The 13,455-nt window shown below is 39.0% G+C and overlaps 1 protein-coding gene across 23 annotated transcripts in view; it reads left to right on the top strand.

Moving 5' to 3' along the window:
• The window catches only part of PSD3 (pleckstrin and Sec7 domain containing 3), a 728,752-nt gene that overhangs the window by 607,816 nt on the left and 107,481 nt on the right, over positions 1-13,455 (top strand). The window lies entirely within an intron of this gene.

The raw sequence follows: 13,455 nt of genomic DNA, 5'->3' as shown, positions 1-13,455 counted from the left end.
TTACCGCCAGATCCCACCTCCAACAGTGGGGATTACAATTCAACATTAGATTTGTGTGGGAGCACAGATCCAAACCATATCATTCCATCCCTGGCCCCTCTAAAATCTCATGTCCTTCTCACATTGCAAAATACAGTCATGCCTTCCCAACAGTCCCTCAAAGTCTTAACTCGTTTCAGCCTTAACTCACTCTTATCTGAGACAAGCCTAGTCGCTTGTGCCTATGAGCCTGTAAAATTAAAAACAAATTAGTTACTCCCAAGATGCAATGGGGGTACAGGCATTGGCTAAATACTCCTGTTCCAAAAGGAAGAAAGCAGCCAAAAGAAAGGGGCTACAGGCACTGTGCAAGTCCGAAACCCCGGCAGGACAGTCATTAAATCTTAAAGCTCCAATAATAACCTGCTTTGACTCCATTTCTTATAGTCAGGGCACACTGTTGTGAGGAGTGGGCTCCCAAGGCCTTGGGCAGCTCTGCCCCTGTGGCTTTTCCAGAGTTCAGTGCCTGCGGTTGCTCTCATGGGCTGGCGTTGAGTGCCTATGGCTTTTCCAGGTGCAGGGTGCAAACTGCTGGGGGCTCTACCATTCTGGGGTTTGGAGGATGGTAGCCCTCTTCTCACAGCTCCACTAAGCAGTGACCCATTGGGGACTCTTTGTTGGGGCACCAACCCCACGTTTCTCTTCTGCACTCCCCTAGTAGAGGTTCTCCAAGAGGGTTCCACCCCTGCAGCAGATGTCTGCCTGGATATCCAGGCTTTTCCATACATTCTCTGACATCTAGGCAAAGGCTCCGAAGCCTTAACTCTTGCATTCTGCATACCCATAGGCTTAACGCCATGTGGAAGCCACCAAGGCTTATGGCTTACACTCTCTGGAGTGGCAGCTTGAGCTGTACCTTGGCCCTTTTAGCCACAGCTCTGTCTAGAGTGGCTGGGATGCAGGGAGTAGTATAGGGCAGTGAAACTTCCCTGGGCCTGGCCTATGAAACCATTCTTCTCTCCTAAGCCTCCAGGCCTGTGATAGGAGGGGCTGCTGCGAAGGTCTCTGAAATGCCTTTGAGGCATTTTCCCCATTTTCTTGCTATCAGCACTTGCCTGCCTTTTAGTAAAGCAAATTTCTTCAGCCTGCTGCAAATTTTCACATGGCCAGGCTGCAAATTTTCCAAACTTTTAGATATAAGTTCCAGTTTTATGTCATTTATTTGCTCGCACATATAAGCATAGTTTGTTAGAAGCAGCCAGGTTACTTCTTTAATGCTTTGCTGCTTAGAAATTTCTTCTGCCAGATACCCTAAATCATCACTCTCAAGTTCAAAGTTCCACAGATCCCTAGGGCAAGGGCACAGTGCCTCCAAGTTCTTTGCTTACGCATAACAAACATAAACTTTGCTTTAGTTCCCAATAAGTTCCTCATTGCCATCTGATACCTCCACAGCCTGGACTTTATTGTCCATATCACTATCAGCATTTTGGTCACAACAATTTAAGAAGCCTCTAGGAAGTCTCAAACTTTCCCTCATCTTCCTGTCATGTTCTGAGCCATCCACACTCTTCCAACCTCTGCCCATTACCCAGTTCCCAAAGTTGCTGCTACATTTTCAGGTATTTTTATAGCAATGCCCCACTTCTTGGGACCCATTTTTCTGAATTCGTTTATTCTGGCACTGCCATAAATGATACCTGAGACTGGGTAATTTATATAAAAAGAAGTTTAATTGGCTGATGGTTCTGCAGGCTACACAGGAAGCATGGTGCTGGCATCTCCTCAGCTTCTGGGGAGGCCTCAGGAAACTTTAAATCACAGCAGAAAGTGAAGGGGGAGCTGGCACTTCACATGGCCAGAGCAAGAGGAAGAGAGAGAGGGGGCAGGTGCCCCATACCTTTAAACAACCAGATCTCATGATGACTTAACTCACTCACTCACTATCATGAGAACAGTACTAAAGGGGTAATGCTGTTATGATCGAGCCACCTCCCACCAGGCCCCACCTTCAACATTTGGGATTACAATCCAGCATGAGATTTGAGCGGGGACACAGATCCAAACCATATCACTCCCTTATCCTGGTTTAAAAAAAAAAAAAAAAATCATGTATTGGCTCATTTTAATAAAGTCAGCAAAAAAAAAAAAAAAAACAGTTTTAAATAATGAACTTCTGGATTCCCTCTGCACTTGTGCACCCTCCATGTTTTAGTTACAGCAGCATTGGCCTTGCTTGTCATTTAGCACATTTGTTCTTTTTAACTCTGGATAAGCATTTTACAACTTTGCATCGTGGAATAATCTTTCCTGCAATTTCATATTGCCCTACAACTCATTTTATAACAATAACAGTTTAAAACATTTGCTGTATTTGCTAATAAGTGAAACTATTTCCCATCTGCCCTCACATATTAAATTGTTCTGGCTAATTAGGTGAGGTGGTAGCACATTGATATCTTTCTGTCCTTCCAGTCATGTGTTATGATAGCCCTGAGCTTTAGAAAGTGTGGTTTTAAATACCAACAGTTTGTAGTTTGGCTTTTCATTTCCTTGTTGCAAATTTAAATCATGACTGGTGTTTTCAGGAAATCACTGCTGCCTCTTTGTTGGCTGATTTGCTGAAATTAGGAAGTAGAGAAAACTTTGCAAAGATTTCCTCCCACTTCTTTGCCATTATGTTTAACACTGCCCATGAAGGTGTGAGTGTGTGCATGTACATCTCTGTGTGTATTCTTGGGGGGTGATAGAGGCAATGGGATTACTAGTACCTGTTTTTTATCTGGGTACCTTGATTGTTCATTCAACCCAGTGGCCTAAATATGAAATTGGTAACTACTTCCAAAGTCTCTTTGTTTTGTGAACTCTTCAGAAAACTTTTTTCCAAGTAAAGAAGCCTTCTAGGGCTCTTTTACTTTCATTATATGATTCCCTTATCATATTTTACTTAACTCAGCATTGATTCTCATTTCATTTTAGGTATTAATACATATTAATTAAAATGTAATCTCAGTTGTTTCTCTGTGGGAGATGGTAATCTCATAAGGACGAATCGTTTTCTTTTCACCCAAGAGTTTTTCTATTAGTTTAGACTGATTTAGTTGTACCACCTTACACTTTTTAATATAATTTGTTGCCTTTCATTTAAGTTTTTCATTTTTTTGTTGTAATGCTTCATTTTGTTTATTTGCCAACATTAGAATCAGCCATGAAGAAAAGTTGGAATTCCTTGTGTGTAGTTTTTAGAATTGAACTTACATCCTAATGAAAAGAGTTCTTCCTAATTTTTGTTAAAATATTTTTTACCTTGATATAAAATTATTTGATTTTCTTTCAAAAAGGCAACTCATGGTAATTTCCTTTTTTGCAATGACTTACTACATTAAATAACTGTATATCCTTAATCCCTAGTGAATCTAGATATATAAAATTGTTAATCAGAGTAGTGTTTCTTAATAGTAGATGTAGATTAATGAAGGAAAACCTTCTTGCTCGAAAAAGTTATTTGGGATGAAGACATTTATGAGGGAACTTTAAAATGAAAGTAATTTTCATTTTAAACTTCAATGTAGCCATCTATAGGTTGGCAATCATTACTAACAAGAAAACTAAGGCAAGAAGAAGTTGCTATTGTGCCTCTTGAAATACTAGAATAACATTCTCAGTGTCATTGCTGTCTATGGGACTATACTCATATTCCTAACCAGCAGAAACTACATCATACTGGACTCTCGGTAAAATATTAAGCTGGACAATGGTATAGATAAAACATATATTTTAAATATATAACCAAAAATTTAATTTGAGTGTGTGCAGAGAGAGGTAGGGAGCTTGGCATTTAGGGTCATAGGTAGAGACAACTCACCATGGAAAAACTGATAAAATTATTTGCACGAGATATTTGACTACAAAGAAGGAATAATGCATTCATTTATTGTTGGGAGAAACAGAAGGAATAAAACTCAGTTCTCCACTTGAGGTGCTCATACAATTAAATGACTTTTCTAGATACTCATTACACCTCATTGAAATTCTAGAATGAGATTTAATGTTCTCATTGTCATTGCTCTCTGTTTCACTGTACTCAAATTCCTAACATGGCAGATACTGCGTCACGCTGGACTCTTGGTAAAATAATAATGCTAATGTTAGTACTAGCATAACAAACTTACAAGACAATCTATACGAAGAATAACTAAGGTTAAATCTATATATGTATAGTGGTTATGTAAAGGATATTATTGGTTTGATTGTTCTATTTATATTCAGCAAAGACACCCTGACTGTAAGAAAAGAAACAGAAATGCCATAGTTATGAAAAATTGACCATTAACTTGAAGGAAATATTGAACTAAAGAATTGAGATCACTTAATTTTGTTAGCTATTGATTATTAGAGTTTTCTACAGTAAAGTATTTTTAATTTAAAAAATTGTTAGCTAAAAATGGTATTGAACATGGATTAATCTTCTGGATTTGGGTATTTAAAGGAAAAAGATTTTCAGTGGTTAGAATTAAGGAAGACTCTTGCTATGGTGTCAGAGTGTCCCCAGAGTTCATGTGCTAGAAACTTAATCCCCAATGCAGTGTTAGGAGGTAACACCTAATTAGAGACTGTTAGGTCATAAGGGAAAAGGGCTCTGCCCTAATTAGTGGATTAATGTTATCAAGGGAGTGGGTTAGTTATCGTGAGAGTAGTTTTGTTTTAAAAGCAACTGTGATCCCCAACTTGCTCTCTTGCGCTTTCTTGACCTTCTGCCTTACTAGGAGAAGGGCAGCAAAGCACAAGAGAGCAGGTGGGGGTTAGAGAAGACCCCAGCAAGGAGGCCCTCACCAGATGCAGGCCCCTTACTTGACTTTGAACTTCCAGCCTCCAATACTGTAAGAAATAAATCTCTGTTCATTTTAAATTATGCAGTTTGTGGAATTCTGTCATAGCAACCCAAAACAGACTACGACAGAAGATTGGTACCGAGAATTAGGGCTGTTGCTATAACAATAAGCTGAAAATGTGGAAGGGGCCTTGGAATTGGGTAATCCACAGAAGCTGGGACAGTTATGAAGTGAATGCTAGAAAAAGCCTAGATTGCTGCAAACGGAGCATTGTGGGCAGTTCGGTGAGGGCTCAGGAGAAGACAAGAAATTTAAGGACCATCTGGGACTTCTTAGACATTACTTAAGTGATCATAATTAGAATGTTAGTAGAAACATGCATAGTAAAGTCCATTTTGATGAGGTCTCAGGTAGAAATGAAGAACAAGGTATTTGAAACTGGAGTAAACACAGTCCTTGTTATAAAGTCACAGAGAACTTGGCTGAATTGTGTTCTTGCCCAAGGGCTTTAGGGAAGGCAGAATTTATGAGCAAGGAGCTAAGATATCTGGTGCAATAAATTTCAAAGCAAAATGTTGATGCAGCTAAGTAGCTACTTTTAACCACATACAGTAAGATATGAGAGGAATGACTTAAAGATAGAATGATAATTAAAGGAGAAGCAGAAGAAAGATTTTGAAAATGTTCAGCCTGGCCTTACAAAGAATGATAAAGCATGTTTGGGAAAGCAAACCACAGTTGTGGCCAAGCAACCATTTGCAAAGATATTGTTATGGATACAAGAGATCAAGACAATGGGAGAATGACCCCTGAAAACATTTCAGAGATCTTTGAGGCTGCCCATTCCATCACAGTCCCAGAGGTGTAGGAGGGCAGAATGGTTTCAAGGGATGGGCCCAGGGTGCTCTCCACCAGAGCCCCCTCAGTTCTCTGCTCCCCACATTCTGGCACAGCATTCCTTGGCTACCCCAGCCGTGGTGTAAGCCGGCCTAGCTACAGCTTAGCCCACTCTTCTAGGAAATACAAGCCATAAACCTTAGCAGCATCCATGTGGTGCTAATTCTGCAGGCACACAGAATGTAAGAGCTGTAGAGGCATGGCTTTCTTTACCTAGATTTCAAAAGATGTGGGGTATTCCATGACAGCTGCTGGGTGGTCTGAGCCCAGGGAAGTCATAGGATTGGGGCTGCCTGAGGCCTTGGGGACCGAACCCCAATTCCAGTGTTTTCAGGATTTGGGACATCAAAGGAAACTATTCTCCAGCTTTAAGTCTTAATGTTGTTTTCCCTATTTGGTTTTGGAGTTGGGTTTTGTTCATTCTTTTTTCTTGCCTATTTCTCCCTTTTGGAATGGGAGCATCTATGTCTGTCTCACCATAGTATTTGAAGTAGATAACTTGTTTGATTTCACAGGCCCACAGCTGGTGGGAAATTTGCCTAAGGATGAATCATGCCTCAAATTGACCTATATCTGATTTAGGTCAGAGTTTGGACTTCAGACTTCTGAGTTGGTGCTAGAAAGAGTTAAAACTGGGGTCATTGTGATGAAATGAATGTATTTCAGAGGCCACAGACAGAATACTATGGTTTGAATATGTCCCCCAACCGTTAGGCAAGGCTTCATAAGAGGTGCTTAGGTCATGAGGGCTATGAATGGATTAAGGTTGTTACTGCAGGAGTGGGTTTCTTATAAAACCAAGTTCACAGCCCTCTTGCTCTCTCACACTTTCTTGCCCTTGCACCTTCCACAATGGGATGATGTAGCAAGGGAGTCCCTCATCAGATTCAGGACCCTTGACTTTGGACTTCCCAGTCTCCAGAACTGTAAGAAATAAGTCGCCATTCGTTATAAACTCCTTAGCCAGTGGAATTCTGTTTTAGCAACACAAAATGGACTAGGACAGCTCTCTCATATGGCTCTGTGAAATGTAATTTTATCAAGAACCTAAAGCATATCTCATACTTAATCTGAGCTCACACTTAAGATTTAAGTACTTGTTTTCTCAGCTGAACTCAGGTGTATAGGAAGCTGGAAAGATTTGCCACCCAGTTCTTAGCTTTAAAAGGCCAAATTTTTTTTTTAAAAATGACAATACATTGTTTGCTTCATGTCTAAGTGGCATTTCTCTTGATAATGAGATTGAGATGGATACTTAGAAATTTTAAGGGTTTTATTGTGAAAAGCTTAAATATTTCTAAATATGATGAAAGTTATGTACTTTACAAATATTGTTATCTTCATTTCACATTATCTTCAGAATATTCAGAGCAGACAGGTTGGTGAGCAGATGGAATGTGATTATGTTAGTAGCCTACTTGTCCTAAAGCATTTTTAGAATCACTGAGGAGCAAAGAATTATGGAGGCTGGGATGTAAAGAAAGCATTTTTCTTAGTGTGCTAAGGATAGAGAATCTTATATCCTCTATATCAATTGCTAAGTGCTTGATGTTTGATGAGGAATGATACAAGATGAAATATAATAAATATAGTTTCTGAATGATTTTTAATGTGTATATGAGGAGCATTTTAGACAGTAGTTGTTTCATTGAGCATTTATATACTCGTACATTATAATTTATACATATATGTATATTTTTTAAAGGTGAGAAAATTTAGCCAGATCAAGAATACTGAAGGAAGTTATTTTTAGTTGCCCCTTAAAAATTTTCCAATAGATCTTTTGGGAATACCTAACATGTGGCTTGACCCCAGTGTATTTTGAGAAACTTTTTTAACCATTGGTTAAGTTTGTCTTGGTTTGGAAAGCATACTACAATCATTGTACATATGGTCAGATCCTTTATTTAGAAAGCCAAGTTACTAGCCTACATCTTTCTCATATCTGGCAGCATTTTTCTTGGTATTAAAAGGCTAGTGATGAAGCCTAACATTTTTAATAAAGCATAGTCTCTTTTTTACTTTTAGGATTCCTGTGTCAAAATAAGGTATTTTTAGAGAATAGAATGTAATTCATATTTTCAGCAGAATTTTAAAATTTAACTACATGCTTTCTTTTTTATTTTTGGTAAGTGACAAAGATCCATTTTAAACTCATCCTGCCTCGTGGTATAATGTGATGTGGTATAATAGAAACCCCATGATAACTCAGCACATTTTTTATAAGTTCATTCTTTGCTTTATTTTCCTGCAATCATCTGATCACAGTATTGAGATGTGAGCCACCTTAGTGTTCTGCCCCTGCATTCAACCACCACCTTTATTTTTTAAACTGCTTTATTGAGGTGTAATTTTTATGCCATAAAATTCACCCACTTAAGTGTACCAATTTTATGCTACACCAATGTTTGTAACTTTGCACACTTGTGTAATAACCACCATAGTTTATCACCCCATTTCTATCACCCAACAAGGATTTCTTGCATTATAATTTAGCATATTTGATACAGACTCTTCCCTCCTCTCTGATCCTGTACTGCTTTGTACACAACTCTGTGGAGACATATAGTATTTTATAAAAAATGTATTACCCAATATTTTGTGTATCTGTTTCCCCTACTGGATCATGAACCCCTCGAGGGGTCTTAATCATCATGATATCAGCACTGCCTAGCACACACTGCCTGGCAACTTAGAGCTCCTTCCCATCACTACTCAGCTGGCCCTGATGCCCAGGGATACCAGTTCCCAAGCATTACTTCCTGGAGGAGAGCAGGGACTTGGTAACATCTAGCTTCTAGGCTGGTTGTAAGGTGAGGAAATTAAATTACAGGGATCATGGTAATGATTGCCGGTACAAGGTGGACTTTGGGACCTGATTTATAACCCCTACCCTTCTGTAATGTTCTGGCTAGAGGAGTGTATACACAGAGCAGAGAGCTGAGTGAAATGAAGTCAAGCCTCTGCTGTGTAATGCAAAGTGCAAGGCACCTGCAGAAAGTTATACTGGAGAATGTGACTGGGACCTGAGTGGCCACCAAGCCTGCTGAGCTCCCCAGCCTAACCATATTACAGGCTGTGAAATCAGAACTAAAGGATCAGAGGTGAGCTCTGCCCCACTGGGTTTGCCACATAGTAAGGCAAAAGGGATAGAGTGGTTTACCTGATGCCAAAGAAGTAGTGGGGGCAAGTGTCGAGTTTCTCTTTTGAGACACTCAAAGGTAGGTCAGTGGGGCTACTTAGTTCTGCTTCCTAAATAGAGAGGAAAGAACAGGGCTTTCTTCTGCCATCTTCCCTCCAGTCTTACTAATGTATTAGTCCATTCTCGTGCTGCTATAAAGAACTGCCCAAGACTGGGTAATTGATAAAGGAAAGAGGTTTAATTGACTCACAGTTCCGCAGAGGTGGGAAGGCCTCAGCAAACTTACAGTTATGGCAGAAGGGGAAGCAAACACGTCCTTCTTCACATGGTGGCAGGAAGGAGAAGAATGAGAGCCAAGTGAAGGTGAAGGGCCTTATAAAACCATCAGATCTCACGAGAACTTAATATCACATGAGTAGCCTGGGGGAAACTGCTCCCATGATTCAGTTACCTCCCACTGGTCCCTCCCATGACACATGGGGATTACAGGAACTACAATTCAAGATGAAATTTGGGTGGGGACACAGCCAAACCATATCACTTAACAATGTATGCAGTTTTGTTGTTGTGGAGGGTTTTCATGGTAAAACTTGGGGTACCTGCTCCATATCATAGGGGAGAGGCTTTTTGCAGTATTTAGCCTAAACTTAGCAGCATAGGTTTCCATTTAGGGTCAATGCTATGGAGATACATGGAATATCCTGATCTTTTGTTGTGGTTTTGTATTGGTCTATATCAACAGAGTTCTACAATCATGAAATACTAGAACTAGAATGGATTCAAGACCACAGTCTGCTTCCAAGAGCTGTTTTTTGAAAGTGAATGGGGATTCCAGAGACCTTTCTACTCATCCTGGGCTCCCACTCCCTGGACAGGCTTTGCATGGCTTGTATTTACTGACTTAGAGCAAGCTTCAAATTTTACATATGAGGAGACTGAGATCTAGAGAGATGCTGCAGCTTATTCAGGATCCCAGTGAAGTTTATGGAAGAGCAAGTACTGAGACACAGTTGTCCCAGTTTTTCTTCTCTAGGGCACACTCCCATCTGCAAAAGTGATAAAATTAATCTGAAGCTGTGGTGAGGTAGCATCTAAGTATATCCATTTCCTTTGGCTGCCATAACAAAATGCCACAAATGGGCTTTAAAAACCCAGATTTATTGTCTCATGGTTCTTGATCACTGAGATCAAGGTGAAAATAGGGTTGTTTCCTACTGAAGGCCATGACCGGGAGTCTCCTCCATGCCTCTCTCCTAGCCTGTGGTAGCTTCAGGGTCTTCCTTCTGTATGTGTGTGTCTGTGTCCAGATTTCTTCCTTTAATAAGGACATCAATATTGTTAGATTAGGGCCCACTCTTTAATCATCTTATTTCCAAACAAGGTCATATTCCTAAATGCTGGAAGTTAGTACTTTAATTTCTCTTGTGGGGACTGAATTAAACCCATAACACTAAGACTAGAGCAATAAAAGGGAAATGGGGCACAATGGTGGACTAGGAAGCTCCAGGCCCTTGTTTTCTTAGGGAAACATTCCATAAGCAAGTAAGACCATCTGAAAGAACTTCACATGTGCTCTGAAAACCAAAGATGTACAGCAACCAGGCAAACTCTCAATTAAAAAAAAAAAAGCCACATTTAAAATAGTAGAAAACTTCAAAGCAATGTTATTTGCCCTTACCCGACTCCCTCCACAGCATGGTATAGCATAGTCGTTAGGAAGCAGCCCGATTACTTACTCCCTCTCTTGGTATGCAAGGAAGAGAGTGAGACTTGATAACAATATTCTGGCCTGTCTGTAGGCTGCCCATGTGACTGGTTTCTATTTTGCCTAAAGTAGCGATCGAAGAGGGGATGGTGTCATAGTTTGGATTTCAGACTGGCACAAGCCACGGAAGGGCAGTGGTCAATGCCATGGCACCTGATTCTGTAGTTTCCCCCATTATACATTCTTGAAACCTTTTCCAGAAATCCAGTTGACCTTAGCTACTTGGGATTTTTTTCTGGGCTTTCTGTTTTTATACCAGTATCATGCTGTTTTGATTACAGTAACTTTATATTTTACAGTCAAAAAACTATGCCTCCAGCTTTGATTTTTTGCTGAAGATTGCTTTGGCTGTTTGGAGTAGTTTCTAGTTTCCTACAAATTTTAGTATTTTTTCTATCCCTATAAAAAATGACATTGGAATTTGGTTACTAGGTATATTTTAACAATATTAATTCTTCCAGTTCCTTAACAGGGGATTTTTTTCTCCATTTATTTGTGAATTTTTCAATGTTTTATGGTTTTCAGTACACAGATCTTCACCTCCTTGCTTAAATTTATTCCTACTTGTTTTTTTGTTTGTTTGTTTTTAATGCTTTTGGAAGTGGGATTGTTTTCTTAATTCTTTGAGTAGTTAGTGTACAAAAATGCTACTCATTTTTTGTGTGTTGATTTTTTAATCTAAAACTTTACTGACTTTAGCAGTTCTAACAGTTGTCAGGGAGGGGTAGTTTTTACGGTTTTTCTATATATAAGATTATGTCAGCATCAGAGACAGTTTCACTTCCTTTTTTTTTTCTTGCCTAATTGCTCAGCCTAAAACTTCCAAAACTATGTTGAACAAAAGTGGTGAGAGTGGGCATTCTTGTCTTGTTCATGGTCTTTTTTTTTTTTTTTTTTTTTGAGATGGAATCTTGCTCTGTCGCCCAGGCTGGAGTGCAGTGGCGTGATCTTAGCTCACTGCAACCTCCACTTGCCAGGTTCAAGCAGTTCTCTGCTTCAGCCTCCCAAGTAGCTGGGATTACAGGCACCTGCCACTGCACTGGGCTAATATTTGTATTTTTAGTAGAGATGGGGTTTTGCCCCCATTTTGGCCAGACTGGTCTTGAACTCCTGACCTTGTGATCTACCTGCCTCGGCCTCCCAATGTGCTGGGATTACAGGCATGAGCCACCATGCTGCGCCCAGTACTGAATCTTAATGGTGATAATAGAATAATCAATTTGAAGGACAGAAATCTTTCTTCCAGATTGATTCTGATCTATGAGAGACTGGCAGTACTGTATTTTTATATTTTTATTATGGTATTGGTTGTAGGTACAAATAGTTTTTCATTGTAAAAATAAAATATAGAACCTAGAAACAACTCAGTATCTTTCGGTAGATGAATAGATAAACAAACTGGCACAACCATAAAATGAAATGGTACTTTACAATGGTAGGGAACAAACGATCGATTCACATTACAATATGGATGAATCTTAAATGCATTTTGCCAAATGCAAGAAACCATTTTATATGCCATTCTGGAAAAGGCAGAACTATAGGGATGGAAGTCAGTTGCCAGGAATCGATGGGAGAGAGGAGTTGGCCAAATAACAGTGTGAGGGAATTTGGGGGGTGATAAGACTGTTCCATTTGGCATTGTAGTGGGTACATGACTCTATACATTATCTAAATCCTTAAATCTGAACATCACAAGAAATGCATTTTCAAAAATGCTTATTTTTTAAGAAAATCAGTCAGGATATGATAAACACAAAGTAGAATTCAGACTATAACGAAGGAATGTGTTTTTCACCTAACCATTGTGATGAGAGTGAGAAAAAAAGAGCTCACCCATAACTTTGGAAAACAGTGTAAGACAAAAGAAGTGTACACAAACACTGTACTCTAGTAGATAAATTTGTTCCTCACATGGGTGTAGGCTAGCAATTTTGGAACTCTTTTATATGTTTACTGAGATTGAACAAATCAATATATTGCAGATCATGAGAGCCAGTTTTCTCACTATTGAATATGTACAGATAAGCAAGTGGGAGAAGGCTGGAATGAACCTTGTGCTGGCTTAGGTTTGGTGGTGTTAATATGAATTAATTGGGATGGTTGGATGGATACACAAATATAGATGTGTGTATACATGTGAGTGTACTTATATATACAGTCATACATCACTTCCTAACTGTAATATGTTCTGAGAACTGTGTCATCGGGCGAATTCATCATTGTGTGAACATCATGTGTACTATATGGTATAGCCTATTGCTCCTAGGCTATAATCCTCTATAGCTTGTTACTGTGCCAAATACTATAGGCAGTAGTAACACAATGGTATTTGTATATCTAAACAGAAAACAAACAGTAATCAAAAAATGAACAGTAACAAATATGGCATTAAAGATTTTTTGTAAATGGTATTCCTGTTTAGGGCACTTTACCATGAATGGAGTTTGCAGAACTGGAAGTTGCTCTGGGTGGGTCAGTGACTGAGTGTTGAATGGATTTGAAAGCCTACGACATTACTACACAGTACTGTAGACTTTCTAAACACTGTACACTTAGGCTACAGGAAATTTCTTTTTAAAAACCTTTTCTTCAGTTATAAATTAACTTCAGCATACTGTAACTTTTTTACTTCATAAACTCGTTATTTTAGCTTTTTAAGTTTTTTGTAATAACAGCTTAAAACACATTATACAGCTGTATAAAAACATTATATCCTTATTTTATAAGTGTTTTCCTATTTTTGAAATTTTGCCCTTTTTACTTTTAAAAACTTTTTCGTTAAAAATTAGAACACATGGGACTTTATAGGCTAAGAGTTTAAATAATAAAAATAATTA

Source organism: Pan troglodytes, chromosome 7 (assembly GCF_028858775.2).
Source record: "Pan troglodytes isolate AG18354 chromosome 7, NHGRI_mPanTro3-v2.0_pri, whole genome shotgun sequence".
Classification (NCBI taxonomy): Eukaryota; Metazoa; Chordata; class Mammalia; order Primates; family Hominidae; genus Pan; species Pan troglodytes.
The sequence above is the reverse complement of the archived record's forward strand: the minus strand, read 5'-3'. Positions and strand labels throughout refer to the sequence as shown.